Here is a 21,028-nt window from a genome sequence, read left to right as displayed (position 1 = left end):
AAGAAAAGAAAAGAAAAGAAAAGAAAAGAAAAGAAAAGAAAAGAAAAAAGAAAAGAAAAGAAAAGAAAAGGAAAAAAAAAACAAAACAAAACAAAACAAAAAAAAAACAAAACAAAAAAAAACAGCTGTTACTTCAGCTAGTTGGGGAAATGCATAGGCTTGGACAAAGAAATAAAATCCCTGTATTTAGTTCCTTTTTGTTTGTTTGTTTGTTTGTTTTTCCTCACCACTCTAGTCATATGACCAGTTAAAGCTGAAGTTTCATGAGGAGTCCATTATTCCCAGCTCTACTCTCTATTTTGCACATGATTTTTCCACATTATGAATTCTCTTTCAGTATTTCTTTTCTGCCTTCAGGAAGCTGTGTCATCAACTTCCTGTTTTCCCCACTGGTTTTACATGTAGAAAACATCTCACCCATCAAAGGCAGGATATGACTACCAGCCCATGCCCTGTTCATTTCTGCAGATCATTTTACTGTTGTGATGGTGGACTGTAGTGTAAACTGCAGTGGGTTAAATGAGGTTGTAAATTTAGTTTGTATATTGCCCAGAACCCAATCTTCCCTCAGTAAGGAAATGCTTTAACCAATAATAATAATAATAATAATAATAATAATAATAAAGTAGTCTTTTCTCCAATACGCTTCTGCTGGCCCCCAAAATCTTTCATTCTTAAGCCACTTAAGTTTTCCAAGGCTAGGGTTGATCATGAACTAGTAAATTCCCCTTCTTAGGGTGCTTTGAGCAACATATTTGTATGTGAAAGGCATATTTAATCTCTCTTCGTGGCTGATATTTTTTAATAAGAGAACAAAGGCTTTGTGTTTGAAGCAGTACTCTCTCATATTAGCACTGCCCAAAAACATGTAGAGGTTTGGTCATCAGCAGGATATATGTCTTTTTCTGGTTCACAGCAGATTTATGTGGTCAACCAGGCTCAAAGAGGAGATAAAGTACAATGTGAAGTTCTGGAAGCCTTTTTCTTAGGTGTGGTGGTTTTACAGTGCTAGGCAGTTGAACACCACAACCTCTCTCTCACTCCCCCTCCTCAGATGAGGAGGGGAAGAAATAAAGGAAAGAACAACTCACGGGCTGAGATAAGGATAATCTAATTAAAGAGAGAAAAATATATTATTAAGAGAAATATTATTATTAATTAAAAAATTCAACTAAAGGGAAAAAAGGGAAAGGGGAAGAGGGAGGAGGAAAGGGAATAACAAAACAAAACAAGTAAAGGCTATGTGGAAGTGCAGAGGAAAGAAATTACTCTCTACTTCCCACAAATGAGCGATGCTTGGCCATGTCCTTGAAGCAGGGCCTCAACGCACGTAGCTGGTGTTTGGGAGGAGGACAGACATTTTCGCAATGAGAGCCCACCCCTCCCCTCTTCTTCCTTTTTTCACCTTTTATTGCTGAGTGTGACATCATATGGTATGGAATATCCCTTTGGTTGGTTTAGGTCAGCTGCCCTGGTGATGTTTCTTTCTCACTTTTTTGCCCACCCCCTAGGAGGGTTAGAGAGAGTCCTGATGCTGTGCCAGCACTTCTCAGCAGCAGACACAACACTGGTGTGATACCACTGCTGTTGTAGCTACAAGTGCAGAGCGCAGCACTGTATGGGCTGCTGCAGGGAAAGTTAACATCCCAGCCGGACCCAGTATATTACGTCCATCAGGAACATGGATGTCCCCACATACACACTTCAGCAGCTAAGGTCATCTGCACCACTTGCTTGAAATGAAGTTTCCAATTCTGCTCAGTCCCCTTAGAGACACCAAAGTAGGTATCTAGAACATAGACAAGGATTGTGAATTAATCAATTTCAGTAACCTTGTAGATTTTCATGATGTTGCTTGTCAAGCTTTGTTTACGTTAATATTTAATCTCCACTGACGTCAGTGGTATGGAGGGGAAAAGGTGAGCCATGGAGGTGTTCTCTGGTACAGGTTTCATGCCATTTTAAGCTGATCTACTAGAAAGAGAGACACTTTCTCACGTGCACTCTTCAAAATTAAATTATGAGTGAAATTTTTAGATCATATTTATAGGAAACATTATTTTTGTTTCTGTTCTTATAAAAGCACAGTTAGAAGTTAGTTGCTCCTTAGTGTAACAAAGGTACAGGTATTTTTTCACCAATAATTTATATTTTCTATTGCATTGGTTTCACTGCCACAAATTATTGCTACATTTTAGAATAGATCTGCAGTGTGTAAATGCAGTTTACTCAAATGTGACAAAATCTAAATCTAAACTACATAAAAGATCTTTGAAATCACAAAAAATATAGACATCAATATACTTTAATTTATGAGGATAAATATATACAAAATGAAATTATTAATACTGTTCAATATATGTTGTACATTTTTTGTTTAAAGTGTTTTTATGAAAACATACTAAGCTCAGGAAAATGGAAATAATTGTCCACATATATACAATGAGTCTAATGATATTATAAATCATTTATATTTTAATTGGAGGATGTAGTTTATCAAAAACTGTTGAAATTAATGCTGTTAGCCCATTCTGTCTATAATAGCACAGAAACGTTCTAAATTGTCCCCTGGATTTTTATGGGATTGTGTCTGTTTGCTTTGAGGATTATGGAATATTAAATACTGTTAGGAGAAAGTAATCCATGTGGGCTGGTTGTCACCTCTGCCAAAGAAACAGATGGACTGATGACCTTTTCAGGGCAATGTTAGATCTATGTGCTTTTGAGTGACAATGGTGCTGGGAGCACTCTTGCTCTCTGAGCTGTCTTTATACAGTTAATCTTCATTTAATTTGTGAACAGCTCTAATGACCAATCACAGAATTACTTTATGTTTTTTTTTGTTTGTTTTTGTTTATTTATTCAAGAATAGGCTATAAATTACCCACTCCCATTGTAGTCATCCTGTCTTCAGTAGATCTGCCACAGCTGAATTTGTCCTAGTTGTCCCCAGTAAACATCTAGTAGCATGAATTTTGAACTGTGGCCAGGTATCATACATAAATGTCTTTGTCCACACAGGTGTTCCCTACAACCTTTGAGAGCACATTTCCATTTTCCATGAAGTTTTATTTTTATGTACCGCACTAATCAGTCACATGATAAGCATACTCACACAACATGCAGTTTTATGGTGCTAACAATTGAGTGTTGAGTTGATGTACAAAGTCATGGTAATCTGGAACAAATCAATGTCTTTTCTCTGAAAAATATGCAGGGGTCTTGCAGTTCTAATGTTTAACTCAGACTTACTTTTTTTTTTTTTTTTAATAAATTAGCAGAGAAGGTTTTTTTCTTTACATTTACTTCAGATTAGTTCATATATACATAATGAAATTGTTGGTTTGCAGCTATCAAAAGGCAATTTATGCCTCCACCAGAAAGTCCGAAAATTGGGAACAAGATACTTGTTTCTGAGGTTACCATTAACCATTTCAACAGTAATAAAAGAAATTAACAAAGCACTGGTGTTCTTTGTATCAGTCTTTTTACATATTTTTCCATTTGGAAAAAAAAATAAAGAATTGTAAATATACAAGTATTCTTCTTCTTTCTTCCTCTTCCTCTTCCTCTTCCTCTTCTTCTTCTTCTTCTTCTTCTTCTTCTTCTCTTTCTTCTTCTCCTTCTTTTTCTCATTTTTTTTTAAAAATTCAATTTGGTGTCTAGAACTGGTCACAATCCCTAGAATACCACTTAAGTTAGGAGCCTGTGCTCATGTCTTGCTTATATTTTATCATTTTCATGGTGTGATGATGCACAGGATTTGGATTTTGATCAGAGGGTTATCAGTCTCAGAGGACCAGAGATTTCCTGGTCCTGATTAATCTTAAATAAGATTTCCAACTTAACTTATTGAAATAGTGATGTTTAATGTATAAATGCATACTAAGACTTAAAATTCATTCATATTTGAGTTCAATATGTTTGTGTAACCAGATGTAAGAATAAATTCAAGAGATTTTACAGGTGGTATCTTATAATGCTAAAATGTTACTTTCAGGCTGATGTATGTGAACGGATTCCAAAATGCTTTTGAAATTATGTGAAATAGAATCATAGACAAATTTAAGTGTGAGGTGACTTCTGGAGTCCAATTGCATGCTCAGGGTAAAACTGATGAGTTATATTTTATATTCCAGTCTGCTCTTTGGTTTATAATGAGTAGTTCTTGATCCTTAATAGTTTGTATATATGTAAGGATTCAGCAAATAGTTAGACCTATAATCAGTGCTAGTGTGTATGTTGTCAATGAGTTTTGTTGTTCCTGTCAGTCATCATAATGCTCCAAGTTTTTATTTTTAGTTATTCTTTAACATGTGTCAGGTTGCAGTATTCTAATCAGGAATAAAATGATTTAAAACAGACTGACAGAATACAGTATGACCACAGACAAAACAGCTAATCTGTAAAAATAGTTAATAAATACTTCTAGAGAAAATTGTCCAAAAATAATTATAGCTATGCCAGCCTTAACTTACAGATTTTTGTAACAGCTTGGCATTTAACAAGTCAGTTTCAGTGTCCTCCAGAGGTTGTATCCAAAAAAATTAGTACTTTGTTACAGTATTTTAGATCACTCACCTACACAACAGTGAAGAGCATGTTTGTATGCCTTCCCTTTTGCTTCAGATATGTCACAGCTGTACCATGCTATTGGTAGCTTCTGACACTGAAAGACAAGATAAAGAATCACTATTCAGTAGTGTTCTGGAAAGGGGAAAGAGAAGAGGCAGCCAGACAAGAATATTCAAAGTTAAAGCTTGTAGGGGGAAGATAAGGCAGCATGAAAAGAGAAATAGATTACTGCTAGCCAAAGGGGTTAAGATAATAAGGATTTTCTTACAACATCATAGGGGAAAAAATACTAGGAAGACGGAACGGAATGATATTAATCTTGTTTAAAATAGCTCAGTTAAAAAGCTTCTTTTTAGGAATAAGAAATTAAGTGTGATTCTAGAACAATTATAAAGTAAGAAGATCTTGACAAATAAGAAATAAGTTCATCTATGGGAAATCTGTGTCAAATGTCAGAATCAGAAGTCAAATGGTACAAGGAATATGCATTTTAGAATATTATACTAAGTAACTAGCGCATTATTTTTTAACTAGCACCATAATTTTGTAACTAGCACCATAATTTTTTAACAAGAAAATAATTAACATTATATTTTGTGTTCTAAGAACCTAATTTATAGAGCAGTAAAGCTATGAAAAGAAGCTCAAAGAATATCAGTCTGAAGATAGGAAAAAAATCATTATGCCTTTTTGTATTATTAAACTTATTCTAGTAATATAAATGTTACCCAGCTTTTTTTTTTATTGTAAAATGGGTGAATGATATGTACTATTAAATGAGAGTATATGTGCATAGATATAGTTTTATTCAGACCTCTGATATGTCCCTTCAAAACTTAATTCAGATTTGTTTGTTTGTTTGTTTTTCACACAGTTTGTAGGAGTTGGCTGTACACTATACAAAACAATATACACTAATAGTAATGAGGATCTGACATCTACATAAATTCATATTTGGACTTACATCTTCAGCAGTGATTTAACAAAGGAAATACTCTACTTGAAGCTTGCAGTTGATAAATTAGGAGAAAATGCAAATATATTTGTCACTGGGAGAAAATAATAGCAATAAAAAAAAAAAAAGACATCAGAAATGTGGGCTGTACATGTGATAATCAAATTTAGAATAATTTAAACTAGTGCTCTGTATGGGGATTAAACTGAAATACAATGGGAAGGGGAAATCCTGAAAGCAGTAATGGCAAATGTTACTTAGAGGTGATTGCAGGGAAGAAAAATGATGTCTGATAGTGATTTGGAACTCACAACGAAAGGTTCCTATGTAAGCAAAGACTAAAAAGTTGCTTCTGACCTAGATTTATTATTCTTGGTGAACTGTATATACAGTTGCAAGTTTTTTTTTAATTTTTATTTTTATAAGATTGTGGTGCATCACAGACTTCAAAGAAAAGTAACTACAATGAAGACATTGAAATGAATGACTTAGGGCAGAAGATTAACAGCAATAAAAATATGTAGTTAAATTGAAATATATCTATGCACAGTTAACTGGATATCCCCAGATATATGAAGGATATTAAAATACGCTTTCAAGTCAAGAAGACTTACTTATAGAAACTCCAAAATAGAGAATTAAAAATATTTAATTGAATGAAAAAAAATGATAAAATCTAGGCTAAATACCAGGTATAAGATACTAACTCCAATATCTGTTCAAATGGAGTATACTTTTTAAAGATGTGTGCATGAACATTGTCCCTAGATATAAATAAATAAATTACAAATATAATGAATTATTCCTATGCTAGCAGTGGGCTGAAGCACTTGGGAAGAGAGGGTTAAAAGACAAAGACTAGAATTTCTGGAGTTTACTGCTTGAATGTGCAAGTTTGAAGAGGCAGTGGTAAACATGAGCAAAAAGAAGGATATTTAATTATGTAACACATGGGCGGGCATTCTTGTTAGACCTTCTTTACTCAGCAAATATATTACAATGAATTGCATTATAAATGACACCCTTAATATAATTATGTATATTCTATACACATACCTATATGTGTATATATGTATATGTATATGAGTATATGTAGATATACTCATTGTATTAATTTATTTTTGTATTGAAAACATTATGATTTGATAGTAAGAGATTCCTATACTCACGTAAATAAAGATCTTAATTAAAGGGAGGATTTATTTTTCCTTCCAGAACAGGAAAGAGTTAAGACATGCTAGTCAAAGCAGACTAATTTAAGTCCTATACTAATCCGGTATTTTTAATGATAGGTGAGTATGATCCATGAATGACTGAAGGACCAATGGGCATGAATGACACAAACGTAACTGTAGGTAGGAAGGTTTAGTAGTTCATGGAATAGCGGGCTGGAACAACCACCACCATTGCCCCAGGGTGAGCCTCTCTGCTCATTGAGTTTTCTGTGTATTAAACCATCATTTATTTCAGAATAGAAAAACAGCTCAAGAATTGTATATTTCAGTGCTTATAGCAAGGCTGAAATATAACTTAACTAGTGCATAGCATTTTTTTGTGATTCTCTGCTGTAAGATGATTTCTGGGCTAAATATATCCGGAAAACATTTTAGACCTGCAAAACAGACCCAACCTTTCCAGGAATCACAGTTTTCTCATTTGAAGAGCAGGCCTACTTCACCCTGGAGGAATTCTTCAGGGGTCACAGGATATATAAAAATCCAGGTTTTTCCTTTTGCAAGAGTTTCTTCTCTGCTATTATGGCAGAGACAGTCTTTCAGTGAGCCTCCAGCACTTTTTCTTGTTTGTCTTCTCAATTTCTCTTTGCAGGATTGATTCCTTCAAGACTAGAGAAGAATATACTCTGGGGAAAGCCTGCGATGATTTCCTGTGTCACCCCTAGATTATCTTGGGGCTAAATGCAGCAGGCATGTCACACCAAAGCAAAGAATTAATTCACTGAGACTGAGATCGTGGTAAAAAGGATTAGACAGTTAAAGAAATAAAACAGAACATCCCCAGTTATACAAGAAAGGAGTTTAATTCACTTCTTACAACACCAAGTAATTACTTTTTAGATGTTTGGAAAAATCATATGTTCTTTAGATTTCTTCACAAGGCTTATCTTAGATTTACAGGTGCTTTTGTTGGCAAATGTTAATGTTGGCAAATGTTAAATGTTGTAAAATTTGATGCTAAAGAAAACTACAGATCCTGACATATGTCTGTTGAGTTGTATTGAGCTCTAGAAGACTTGTCTTTGCCTATGGAAAGTTCAAAAACTGTAATGAATTCTTTATTAGTTTAGAGCCACATTAATTCATTTTAAAACCTGGTCAAGGTGATTCTAATAAGAGGATTCTAAATTAGTTATTTTCTTGTGAGAACCAGTATGAAACTTCCTACACTTCAGTGAACAGAAGCATGTGAGGATGTATTTGAAGGAAGGAGAAATCTTTATTAGAAAATATATTAGTATAGATTAAGATCATCTATTGGTTACCAAAAATTTGGTGTTAAAAAGTACACATATTTTTCCCCCAAGGGAATGTGAAATACTATTTATAAGGACACAATGGCCTCTGAAATGAAAGCTGTATAAAAGATGGAAGAATGAGTCTTGGAAATAATCTACTTTGATATTGTAAGCACACAGAGAACTGCTTTCCTTAGAAGAATTTAACTCCCCTGTTACTTTTTGCAGTACATCATTCAAAGGACCTGCATATTTTTCAGCTTTTCTCATGCACAAGAAATAAATGATACAGCCTTTCTTTCAAGAAAATATGGAGTCTTTTGCACAATAGTTTGCTGGAAAGATAAAAATACGAACTTTTTGCTTGGAGGAATGTGTTACAGTTTGCAAAATGACAAGGAAATATGTATATTTTTAATTGTTATTATTATTATTATTTTCAGCCAATTGAGTTCTATACAGAAGAAGCATAAAGAAATTTCTTAAGAGAAAATAGAGCTTTCTGAAGTCTTTGCTACAGACAAGTTCTAGATCTCATCTTTTTAGCAGATGTCATTGCAAAATCTTTCCAAAGAGAGCAAGATTTCATATTGAGCGCCTCTTTTACAAACATAGGTAATTAGGCCAGCAAAGAAACATTAAAACAGTTTTTTGTATTTATTCTTGGGTTGCAAGAGACTTGTTACCTTACAGTTTGCTTTTTGTTTGTTCTTTCATATCAAAAGGCAAGAACAACAACAACATCAAAAAAGTCAATGATTGTTAATATGGAATATAGGTACATGAAAAGAAATAAACAAAAATCCAACATTATCCTTGAGGAAAAGCAACAAATGTATTATTTCTAGATTTATCATTCAATAATAGGTTATTTTATTTTCCTGTGTATCTTGATGATTTTTATAAGGTAGAATTTCACTTATGTAACATTGATGTACTATTAGATATATGCTACCTTAGACTCTTGAGGTAAAAATAGAAATTACATTTCTACTATGATTTGTCCACAGTAAAATTCTGTCCTTCGCTTTGGATTCTGATTCCACCAGATCCACAAATCCAATAGAATAACAAATTTTAATACCTCGATATGCTCACAACTTTATATCAAATACTATATAGAATGTCATTTCATGATAAAACATCAATTGATATATTAATTTTTAATAGCAATTTCAACCTATAGAATGTGAATCTTCTAAAAAAAAGGTCTGATTTCAGTTTGTGCTAGTATCGATGATAGTCAATCTAAGAGAAGTAGGCTTTAAAACAGAACTGAAATGTGACATTAGGTTTTATACAAGAGAGTATCAATGTATTTTTCAACCTTTGTATCGAAGGAACATATGTTAGAAACACAGTAAGTAAACAAAATTATTCATTGGGAAAGTGCAAAAGCTGTAAGGTTACATAATATTAACTCTAGTGGTGTATTTTATTTGTGGATAGAGTTCGTATTGCTAAACAAGCATCTTATGCCATCATTTGGTTGATTCACATTCCGTCTTTCTGTCTCTGACTTTCAAAGAAGTAATGGTAGGATAAAATCAAAAATTGTTTGTAAAAACTTGGAAAATTTGGCCCGTTTAAAAGCGACATTGATGCCTCTACTCCTGCATGTATGAAACTCCCCTAGTCATTGCATACATGATGATATTTGCCTATATTCAGTATGTTTCTAATTAAAAGGTTTGTAGAAAACCAGAGATCTGAAGCTATTTTTGGACCAGGTGTTATTTTGCCAAGTTATTAAGTTTTCATATTCTGTTTATAAAATTGAAGGCATTTATCTCAAGAAGCTGTTCGGTATAATGGGTTGATATTTTTCAGTAAAATATGTCCATGAAAAATGGTAGTTCATTGAAACAGGAATTTTGAGGGAAGATAACAGTTTATGTCACAAAGACTGGATTTCTCTTCAGAACAGGACAAAGAAAGAATAAGTAGTAAATAGCCAGGAAATGCAACAGGGATGTGGGAGGTCCATGTTCAAGAACTAGGTCTTCCTCTTTCAGAACAAGGACATGAACTTTAGGTCTGCCCACAGCAAAAGGCACTAGATTTCTGGTACATTCCTTTCAACTTCTGTTGTTAAAACTGTTTTGTTGTTGTTGTTGTTGTTTGGTTGGTTGATTTGGTTTTGTTTTGTTTGTTTGTTTATAAACAGAGATTCCTTGTAAGGGAAAGAAAATAACCCTCTATTGCAATAATTGGGAGACATGGTGAAAAATATGAGCAATTTAGAGAGGTGAACGTGGTCAGGAGTGCTATAATCAAGTGTACTGAACTATGTATTATATATCTTTTAAGGGAAAATCTGCGGATGTTTGTGTCTGTCATATCCTCATTTAGGGTTGTTTCTCTGTCTATACATTGCTCAGTACAAATTAGGATTGCATTGTATTGAATTTTCTCATAAAGTAGTTTGAAACAACCAGTTGCCTGTCTGAAATTTCGTAGGTATTGTTTATAAACCACAGAATAAGGGTAGAAAATAGTAGGCATATTATAATGTGTGTCTTCTAAAATCTTGTTTTTATTTGTTGGTTGATTTCTAAACAGGGCATGATATGGGATGAGAAAAATTATCCCTTCCATCCTGCATTAAATTCATAGAAGTTGTGGGGAAAAGCTTTTCAAGGCATATCAGAACAAACTATCTGCACTTACTTTCTTTAAATGGTCCAGTTTGCAGTTCTGAGTTACCACCTATTTCTGTATATTGTTAAGGTCTTGATGTACCACAAGGTAATGTACTTTTTACTTGAAACTATCTTTAAATGCAATAAATACTAGAAGGAGCATGACAGCAGTTTATATTTTTACAAGACAGAATAGTTTCTACCTCTCATTTTTAGTTCTTCATATTGCAATACCTAAAGTGCTTTCACTGCCCTAGTTGGTTTAAACTGAATTGCCTAAAAATATCTCTGATTAATAAAAGGGCTCAAGAGGGCCTTGCAAGCTTATTGTATCTGCATGTCCTCCCCCGACCCCACCATCACCAGTAAATAAATAATTCTAAGCTGTATCTAAATAATTCCTCATAGGTACACATTTAACCTGGTCTTAAGACACTGCCAGGAATGGAGATTTGTTGGCCACCCATGACAACCTGTTTTACTAGATCTGACAGCCTGTTTTAGAAGGAAATTTGATTAATTTTGAGGAATTGACAAATTCATCGTAAATCCTTGTTGCCTCTTCTTCTGCTTTAGATTTTATTATTATCATTTTATTATTTACAGGCAGATTTTTTTAAAGGAGAATTAAGTTTAAGTTGATCAGCCAATAAATCATCATCTCTTTTCCCTTTTCTGAAAGAGTAATGTAAGGTTGGTGATTCCAGCAAATTTGACCAAGGTCATCTGCAAGAGTTCCCAAAGGCTACATCTAAGTTTCAGGGCCTGGGGTTGTTTGTGAATTGTCATGTGGGTGAACCATGTGGCTACACCTGGACTCACTTGCTAGAGTGAGATGAAGGGAGACGTCATCACCGAGTCCTCCCTTATCTTTCCCGTTCCCGTTCTTTGGTTGGGAGAACTCTCGAACACACAGGAAGATAAAGGTAGCCAAGACATTGTCTTTGAGGTTCATTGGATCATTAGAAAAATGGGACTTAAGAGTACACTTCCAGGGAGTCTAGAAGTAGCTTGAAAGGAAATAAATAGATTTGAGATTGCCTCATTCAATGATCTAAAGGAGTTTAATTTAAATTTTATCAGATTCAATTACTGTGAAAACAAACAAACAAACAGTATATTTAACCTTTTTTTTTTTCTGTATGAATTTTCAGCTTTTGTCTTTAGAATTAATATTGATATCTGTATAATCATAGTAGAGAATAGCTTTCAAATTGCACTTTATAAAAGACATTACATACCGTACAAGCTTCTAGTAGTTTTCCCTGTTATTGTGTAATGGACAAATTCTTCCCTAGCCTGTTAATTTTATTAAAGTTATATTTAGAATAATTTCCTGTTGCTTTTTTCACCTTACCGTATTTCATATCACATTATTGCCTAAACATCCCTGAATTCTCCTCATGATATATTTTTAATGTGATTTGAATAATTTTAACTTTTCTGCATTGAAGTTATTCTCTTCATTGATTTAACCAGCTTGTCTTTTACAAACTTTGTCTAAATTAGTATAATTTAGAATTATGCTCTTAGTACAATTTCTTTAAAGGCAGAAAAGCTTTCTTTAATTCATTTTTTTAACCTTTAGTGTGTAAGGATTACATGCTTTATCTGTTTTCTTATTTGTGTAGTGAACCTGGAATTAAGCACATCTTAATAATGAGGCAAACATGCTCAATATATCTTACAAAGTTATTGGTCTTGACTTTTTAAATAATTCAACAAGCACAGGAAACATACTTCATTTTTATATTGAAACAAAACTTTGGGAGAAAGTCTAATTTTTAAATAAATATAAATTTATATAGCTAGGTAGAGTCTGTGTAGAGTTGTATATGTAAAGTCTACTTACAAATAAAAATTCCCTTAAGATTTTTCATTTTCCATAATTTTGTCATTAATCTAAGAAAAAATGTCCTCGTTTTCCCATTTAAATACTTTGCTCTGCTACACATACTGGACATAATGCAAATCAGTTGAATACCAGGTAAATACAAAATTGTTGTTTTGTTTTTCCAGAATGTAGCTATTTTAAAACATTTTCCTACTGTAGATGATGAAGACAAGTCTGTTCATACATATATATCTATTTTCTGTACATGTTAAGCATGAGAAGTGCAAATTCACACACTGTATTTGTACATCAGAGGAAAGAGATTCTGTCTTAGAGGACAGAATATTCCACCAAGCTTGGTAGTTGTTCTGCTGGTACCATTTAGCCAGCTGCTGGCCTTCTTGCTCTTTCTACGCAATCAGCATACAGAGAGATGGCTAAGATTTGGCATTCCTAATTGGTAAAAAACACTTTGAAAAGTGCCCAATTTTCTGTTTCTTACAGTTAGCATGGTGAAAGTAATGACGTGTAGGACAGCATATAAACTAAACTCAACTCATCTAAACTAAATACTATGCAACTCAATAATATAGTTTGAACTTTAAGAGAGGAGCACTATTCTCATCTATTGCATAGTTCTGTTTTGATATAAAGGGTATCTATTTGTCATGGTATTCATGTTGATAAGTAATAATTAATATATAATTGAACTTCTATATATAATATAAACTTCCATGCAATTCATGTGTTGTAAAGTTAATTCCCATTTTCAATGAAGCAAATTATACCATAATTTAGGAGCTGTTAGTGTATAGGATGTGTACTGACCCTGTTTTAGAGTCAGTTAGAGCTTTATTGTACCCTGGTTGCTCTCCTGTGAAAAACATTACAGGCATACTGTCAAAGAGCAGAAACAATGCCATATAACTGCAGGCACATCCACACAAATGGGTGCAAGGGGACCCAAGCTCCTCTGCTTATGCTCCGAGCTTTCTGGATATGAGCCAGCTCTAATCTGAAAACTATGTAACCACATTAGTGCAGTTCTGTGCCTTTTTGTAAAGCCCTTTAGCTGGAATGTGGCACTTTTCTAATGTGACTAAATTACTTCTGGCCCCAAATGGGCTCATGTCTGACTACATGGAGTGTGAATGGTGTTCTGTCTGCATCCATCCATACAGGCAAGACCTAAGGTAACCAACCACATATATCAAGTAGTGAATTGGGAAAAGAGCAAATCGTTTCCAGAACCTATTAATCTGAATGCAATGAGCATAAAACAGTTAATTGATTCCTGTGAACAAAAGTGAAGCTTGAAAGCAAAGTGTGATGTTTTTCCATCCCCACTCACTATATAATTTTTTTCTTATATTTGTCACAAAAGCTTCTTGTAGCAGATGGCGTAGATATTCAAAATATAATCAAACATTATTTTTTGCTCCATTGGTATTCCTGAGCATGGTTATGATGAGGCTTTGACTGTGCTTGTTTATTCAAGTAAGCTGTTTAGTTTTGATTTCTTTATGCATGCTGAGCTAGAGAAGTGGAAGAAAGGGGAAAAAATGGTATTTTTAAATTATTCTGCTTGTGATACCGAATACAATGCAATTTCTCTAAGTTATAGTCTTGATCAGCACTGTACCTCTTTCTTTTTCTTTTAGGGACAGTTAACAATGCTTACAATTCAATTACTTAGACGGAATTTCAGACTTAACTCTTTACAGAAATATCTAAAGCCATTTCAATTCTAGAAGGTGTTTTCAGGTTTGTTTTCCTCTTATCCCCTAAACTGTCTGAAGAGATGGTTAAACATGTTATATTTATTATATTTGATTTCTTTACTATTTCTTTGCAGCCAGCATTTGAAATCATGGAGCTTAATACTCATTTGCTTTGCAATTTATGCGAGTTGTTTAATATGTAAATGCCCACTGGCTGCCTGTTACCATTAGCTATCCAGAGGTTATTGCCCCTGCAGAAAAAGAAATGAGTTACTCTCATGTTCCTTATCAGTCAAGGTGAAAAAGTGGTAGTCGGAATCACAGAATCATAGAATGTTTAAGGTTGGAAGGGGCCTTTGGAGATCACCTTGTCCAACCTCTCTGCTCAAGCAGGGACACTCACAGCAGGCTGCCCAGGACCAAGTCTAGATGGCTTTTGAAGATCTCCAAGGAGGGAGATTCCACAACATGTCTGGGCAGCCTGTGCCAGTGCTCTGTCACCCATGCAGTACTGAAGTGCTTCTTCATGTTTAGACAAAACCTCTTGTGTTTCAGTTTTTGCCCATTGCCTCTTTTCCTGGCACTGGGCACTACAGAAAATAGCCTGGCTCCTTCTTCTTTGCGCTCTCACTTCAGGTATTTATAAACACTGATAAAATCCCTCCTGAGCCTTACCTTTTCCAGGCAGAACCGTCCCAGCTCTTTCAGCCTCTCCTCCTAGGAGAGGAGCTCTAGTCCCTTGATCATCTTGGAGGTCACCTGTTGGACTTTTTCCAGTATGTCCATGTTTTTCTTGGGCCCCAGGGGATACAGCATTGTCCTGCTAGTGGGCAGTGATGAAAAGCTGGGAGCTGGAACAACTTCAACAACGTTAGGTATATCCAGAAGAAGATACCGAGCCTTTCATTTCTACTATTTAAATAAAACATTTGACTGAGAAGGTGGGAAGCCATTGCAGAGAATTGCTGGTATGTCTTACCAGCATAAAACTATCCAATACAGCCCAAGTTTATGAGAACTGAGTACAGTTTAAAAACTGTACAGTTTAAAGCCCAAAATGTGTGTTGGTTTGGAGAAATTGGTATACAGAAACAAACACAACCTTACATTTTTACTGAAGAATATTCATCAAAAAAAAAAAAAATCAAAAGAAATGGAAGGTTATGTATGGTACTACAACATTACATCATTTCCATATTACAGAAGCTTGTGCACTGTAACCATGCTTCTTTGTAACTTCTAACTAACTGTATGTCCCAGCTCCCAAGGGTTCAGCTCTCCATGCTGTTTGGATCCAAGGGCTGACTCTGATATGTTCCCATTTCTATAACTTTGCTTCAGACTTCTTGGGGAAATTGTGAAGTGGTGAGAGAGGTCTGGGAAAATCTCCAGAAAGGTAATGTAAAATTACAGTTGGAGGTAGGATATTTTTGACAGAGATTTTTAAAAGTTCAAGGATTTGGGAGCAAAAACACCAGTATGGTGTTGCAACTGAATATATCATAGAATCATAGAATATTCTGAGTTAGAAGGGACCCATAAGGATCATCAAGTCCAACTCCTTGCACCGCGCAGCTCTACCCAAAAGTTTAGACCATGTGAATTAGTGCACAGTCCAAACATTTCTTAAATTCATACAGGCTTGGTGCAGTGACTACTTCATTGGGGAGCCTGTCCAGTGTGCAACCACCCTCTCAGTGAAAAATCTCCTCCTGATATCTAGTCTGAACTTCCCCTGCCTCAACTTCACCCTGTTCCCATGGGTCCTATCACTGCTGTTTATGGAGAATAGGTCACCCGCCTCTCCACACCCCCTCGCGAGGAAGTTGTGTACTGCGATGAGGTCCCCCCTCAGCCTCCTCTTCTCTAGGCTGAATAGGCCCAGTGACCTCAGCCGCTCTTCATATGTCATCCCCTCCAGGCCCTTCACCATCTTTGTCGCCCTCCTCTGGACATTCTCCAACAGTTGAATGTCCTTTTTGTACTGTGGTGCCCAGAACTGCACACAGTACTCAAGGTGAGGCCGCACCAGCGCAGAGTAGAGCGGGACAATCACTTCCCTTGACTGACTAGCAATGCCATGCTTGATGCACCCCAGGATACGGTTGGCCTTCCTGGCTGCCAGGGCACACTGCTGGCTCATATTCAACTTGCTGTCATATATATGTATACATATATATATTAGGGAATTAGAGATCACTGTGATGGGAGCATTCAAAAGACTGACAAATCACAACAGCTTTCAACTGCAAAACCAGGCATTACTGGTCTGGCTTATTATTAGCATCACACTTCTTTCAATGGTCAGTTCTTAAATGCTATTAAATCATCACTACATATAAAATGCTGTTACTCTTTAACACTTATATGTTGATTTAGCTGTGAATATACAACACCATGAAACTGAAGTTTTTTAACTAGTGTAGATTTCTATGGTCCTTGGTGGCTGTTAGTAACAGATACCCAGGAGATTAGTCTTGAGAGCTGATTGATGAGGTGAGTCAGAACTGAAGCGAGCTTGTCTTCTATTTCTTCACTGATTTTAGTCGCTTAAGCCTGTTTTTTTTTAAGCTGTTACCCACCTCCAGAAATGGTGGTCTCCTCTGCTGCTGGTATTGCTTACCTTGAGGTTTCCTTTTGTCTTGCCAGTTACCTGTCTTGTGTGTCTGGGAACATATCCTCACTATTTGCAGCCCTTGTGTTTATTTTGTCCTCTCTATGGGAAGGTTTGTTACTTGCATGCCTCCTACCTGCAACTACCCCAATCTTTGTTTTCCCTTCTGGTAATCACATTACTTGCGTACTTACATAAATTCATGTCTGGAAATGCCATCTGAAAATACCTACAGACTTCTGTTAGTTGCACTATGTTATTATACTTATATTCAGATACAAATCAATATCTGGACTAGTAGATTTGTAATTCATTGGTGTCGCAGGCTTCTGTTGGCAAGAATGGAAGGGTATAAAATGCCAAAGTAAAAATATAGTCAGCTGAGTCATCAGTCTAATCACTAATATATATCATTGGTGTGGACCAGTTGGGGTGGATGATGAAATGTAGCGATATTGAGGATTTGTTTCAGAGATCAGTAGAGGCCAACCTTTTTCCTCCAACAGATGCCTGTCTTGCCAGCAAAGGCACTTGTCTTATTAGGCATTATGGGCATATTAATGTTTAGGGTGATAGCTTATTAAATCTCAGCTACCTTTTGTGTCTGTTAGACTATAAATTATTACTTTATACTTTCAAGCTATATGTGTCCTGCTTTCCAATTTCTTTGGACATGGTTAAAGATGTCTGTCCAAACTGATCCAAACAGCAAACAGGAATCATAACACATCTCAGCGGAAAGAAGAAAAAAAATAAAAAAAAGAAAATACAAGAAAACAAAAAAAAAAAAAAAGAAAAAATTAGCCAATAAGTAACAAGTAATGTTGTTGTGGTTGCTACAATGTATAAATGGAGAGGCATTCTTTCCCCCCTAAGGCTCACTTATGGTTTTTAGATAATGTAAACACCTCTCAAAGTTTCTGGTATTGTCTCTTTCCTTCATGAAGAAGAAAATCTTCTAATTCTAACACATACATATTTTTTTCATCAAAGTGGTATTTGTAGACTATTCCATTGATTTTTTTAAAAAAGGAACAGTAAAAACATTATTCTTTCAGTAACTGAAATATTTTCAACCTACTTGGTGATAGTTATAACACAGACTCTTTGTTATTTAGTGATGTGTAAAGAATGTTGAAGGTTTTATGGCTGGTGAATTTGTAATTTATTAAGATAAGAAAAAATCAGAAATAAAAATCTCAGATTTTTGAAGGTTCTTCTCTAGTCGACTTCTCTATGTTAATTGAAAAACAGCGTCCATAACCTAGAGAAAGTGAGTTAATGTATAAAGAACTGACATCTTTTAGAACTTGAAAACCAAAGTAATGGAAGGAAGACCACTCATTAACTTTGTTTATTCCAGTCTTTTTTATCTGTGTACTGGTTAATAACCAGCCTATCCCACCTCATAATACCCAATTCCACATTTATGTAAAAAAAAATTACAATTTTAGCCAATTTTTCATATTACTAGAATTAGCAAAAGTCCTATCACAAAATGTACCCAGGCTTGCATGTATAAGGAAGCTTCTTAATGTATACAGAAGAGCTATTATTCAATAGTTGGGTAAGTGCCCTGTGCCTTGGTGGGACTTTTGACCCTATGTTGCTCTCACTTCTGTCACCATTCTGTCCCCCTGATTCTGTCACAGCATACACCACTCCCAAATTCTGTGAAACTATTATTACTTTAGATGAAGGGCTGCTTAAAAGCTTTTTATGTTTTCCTGGGCTAAATGCTAAAATTTGCAACTGTACGCTCTATCTTGTAGATATAGATAGTCTGTATCCAGACAACTGAGTGCTTGCTTAAGGATCTGAGTGACAACTAGGGAGAGCTTAATAGATGTTGATGTTACTGCTTCCGGCTCTTTTCACCACCTGCACTGCACAGATACTGGACTGCCTGTCAGTCAGCTGATGAACTGTCACAGTCTCCATTGCTATATTTTACACTGAACCACTGCTGTAAACCACTGGGGTTCAGGATGTGGCCACTGAACAGCTCGGAGACACTGACAGGGTGGGAAAACTCAGGCTGAAACCTGCAAGTCACTGCAAGTTAAGCTGTTCCTAATTGTCACTTGTTCCTGCTCAACAGAGAAAACTCTTATTCTGGACTAGAGAAAGATGTTTTGGAGGATGAATGTGTATTTCTGCCTTGTCTTCCTCACCAGACAAAAAGGGTGATTTTCATAGCAGCCATTTTGCCTCTTAAGAAGCTATTAACTCATGCAAAATGGAAATCAGAAATTATACTAATGCCAGACTTTAGAAACCTCACAGATAAATCTATAAATACTATGAAAGTAACAAAACATACAAAGATTTTAGTGTGCTGTGAACTATTTTATCTACTACACCTAATAATTTTTATAAATCACAAGGTACTCAGAATAAAATGTCTACAGTAGGGAGGTTTCAAAGCAATTTAATTTTCTCTAAAAGCACAAGAGTCAATAGCAAAATTGCACTGTCAGTAAATTTTACTTGAAAATCCTTTCAGGAGATAAAAGGATTGTAGATAAACTAGACAAAACTAGTAAAAGATTTGGGGAGGGGTAAGAATGTTAGTGATTTGACCTAATTTGCTGGGATAAAATCATACAAAGAAAATGTTAAAGAACAAAACATATTGTTTTGAGTAGTCAGTGTGTTCTAAGATGAACTTAGGTGTTGTCAGTAATTACCATCCATCTAAGAAAACAGGCCAGTCTCACATAGGCTAAACTTTAATTTAAGATAAGCTGATGCTTCAGCTTATCTTAAAATTAAGCACCTTGTATTTTATTTTATTTTATTTTTTTATTTTTATTTTTTTTAAGATAGGGCAGCTATATATCAGATACTAGACTGGGGTAATGATTAATAGAAGCTGATATTTTAATAGTAGCCTCCCTACAGAATAAAATGTGGTTATGTGAAATATTTTAACCTTTTTTTTGTACTGTTGTTCTCTTCCCTTTGTCTGCTTTAAACTACCCGTAGGCTGTTCCAGGATAATTTTTAATCCTCTATTTTTCTCTTGTGGAAGAGCACTGCAGCAGTTAATAATACCATGGCCTTAATTAGAAAGCTGTATTTAATTGGAGGACTTTTTGTCCTTATTAACAGCAGTGACAGAGTAGCAGAAGGTGGTATTTTAATATTAGTATTTCTGAAAAGGTAACTGCCGAGTTGCAGAGAATCATCTGAATTTTGTAGAAGTGCAAATAGATGTATGAAAAAGACTTGAACCCATGCCAGAAAGTGAGTCACTTCTGTGATATTCCTGGCAGTATGTCCTAGTGTGTGGCTGCTGGCTTTGAAAGAGCAAACAGGAACAGGCCATAGTGATTTGTATACTTTTAGATTTTATCACAACAGAAGCTTCTATCAAAGAGGTAAATAGTCAGAAAGAGCACGAGAGGGAAAAAAAAAAATAATAATGGTAGATTAGCACCATGACTGTGTCTCCATTAAGTGAGGTTACCCTTTCTTTTGAAGAGATTCTGTTCATACTCAGATTTAATTTCTTTTCACTGAGAGAAATTCAGGTGAAAGGCTTTCATAACTAAGACCCCCAAATCCTAAGGGGAGCAAAATGTTCCCATTGCCTTTAATGACAGTTGCACATTCTCCGATCTCAGAAATATTGGCTAATTCCTTATTTGCTTGTTTCCATTCTGAATTCCGCTTTCTGAGTAGGTAGACAGTGTTTTATTTGGGAATAAGACTGAGCATACTCTTACAAAACTGAGAAAATCAATTTGCATTAAGGGTGATCTACAAGGTAATTGCTGTACATAGAGCAGATCAGAATATACAGTAAAAATAACCTTAAAACACTTTGTAAACCTGTACCTTTTTTTTTTTTTTTTTTTTTTTTTCAAATAAAAGCTTTCTTGGTATTTTGAAATTACTAATAAGTTGTGCAACTTCTAATCCCACTTACCTGTTATACTTTGCATGGGTCACCTTTTAAAACAGATGCACTCACTTACCTGTTATGCTTTGCATGGGTCACCTTTTAAAACAGATGCACTTTTAGGGCTTCTACTGAAAAGGTGAAAGGAAATGTATCTCTCTTGATACAAGAACAAAAACCAGATGGTTCTATTAAAGTATCTGACGACTCCATTTAAATATTATTACCATCCTGGCATTGCTGATGTTAGCTGCGTGGATGTGATTGCAAGCCATGGTGTCTGGACAGTAGAATAAAATCAGAGAAA

At 35.1% G+C, this 21,028-nt stretch overlaps 1 protein-coding gene and 1 long non-coding RNA gene across 7 annotated transcripts in view; one reads left to right on the top strand and one right to left on the bottom strand.

The window, feature by feature from the left end:
- The window catches only part of ADGRB3 (adhesion G protein-coupled receptor B3), a 467,103-nt gene that overhangs the window by 17,105 nt on the left and 428,970 nt on the right, over positions 1-21,028 (top strand). The gene's annotated exons all lie outside the window — the stretch shown is intronic.
- LOC118165037 lies at positions 20,684-20,932 on the bottom strand. Its single transcript, XR_004749827.1, has 2 exons — positions 20,821-20,932; positions 20,684-20,771 (listed from the first exon to the last, which is right to left on the bottom strand). It is a non-coding gene; the product is annotated as an uncharacterized LOC118165037 (long non-coding RNA).

Source organism: Oxyura jamaicensis, chromosome 3 (genome assembly GCF_011077185.1).
Source record: "Oxyura jamaicensis isolate SHBP4307 breed ruddy duck chromosome 3, BPBGC_Ojam_1.0, whole genome shotgun sequence".
Classification (NCBI taxonomy): domain Eukaryota; kingdom Metazoa; phylum Chordata; class Aves; order Anseriformes; family Anatidae; genus Oxyura; species Oxyura jamaicensis.
Note: the sequence above shows the minus strand (reverse complement) of the source record. Positions and strands in the feature narration are given on the sequence as shown.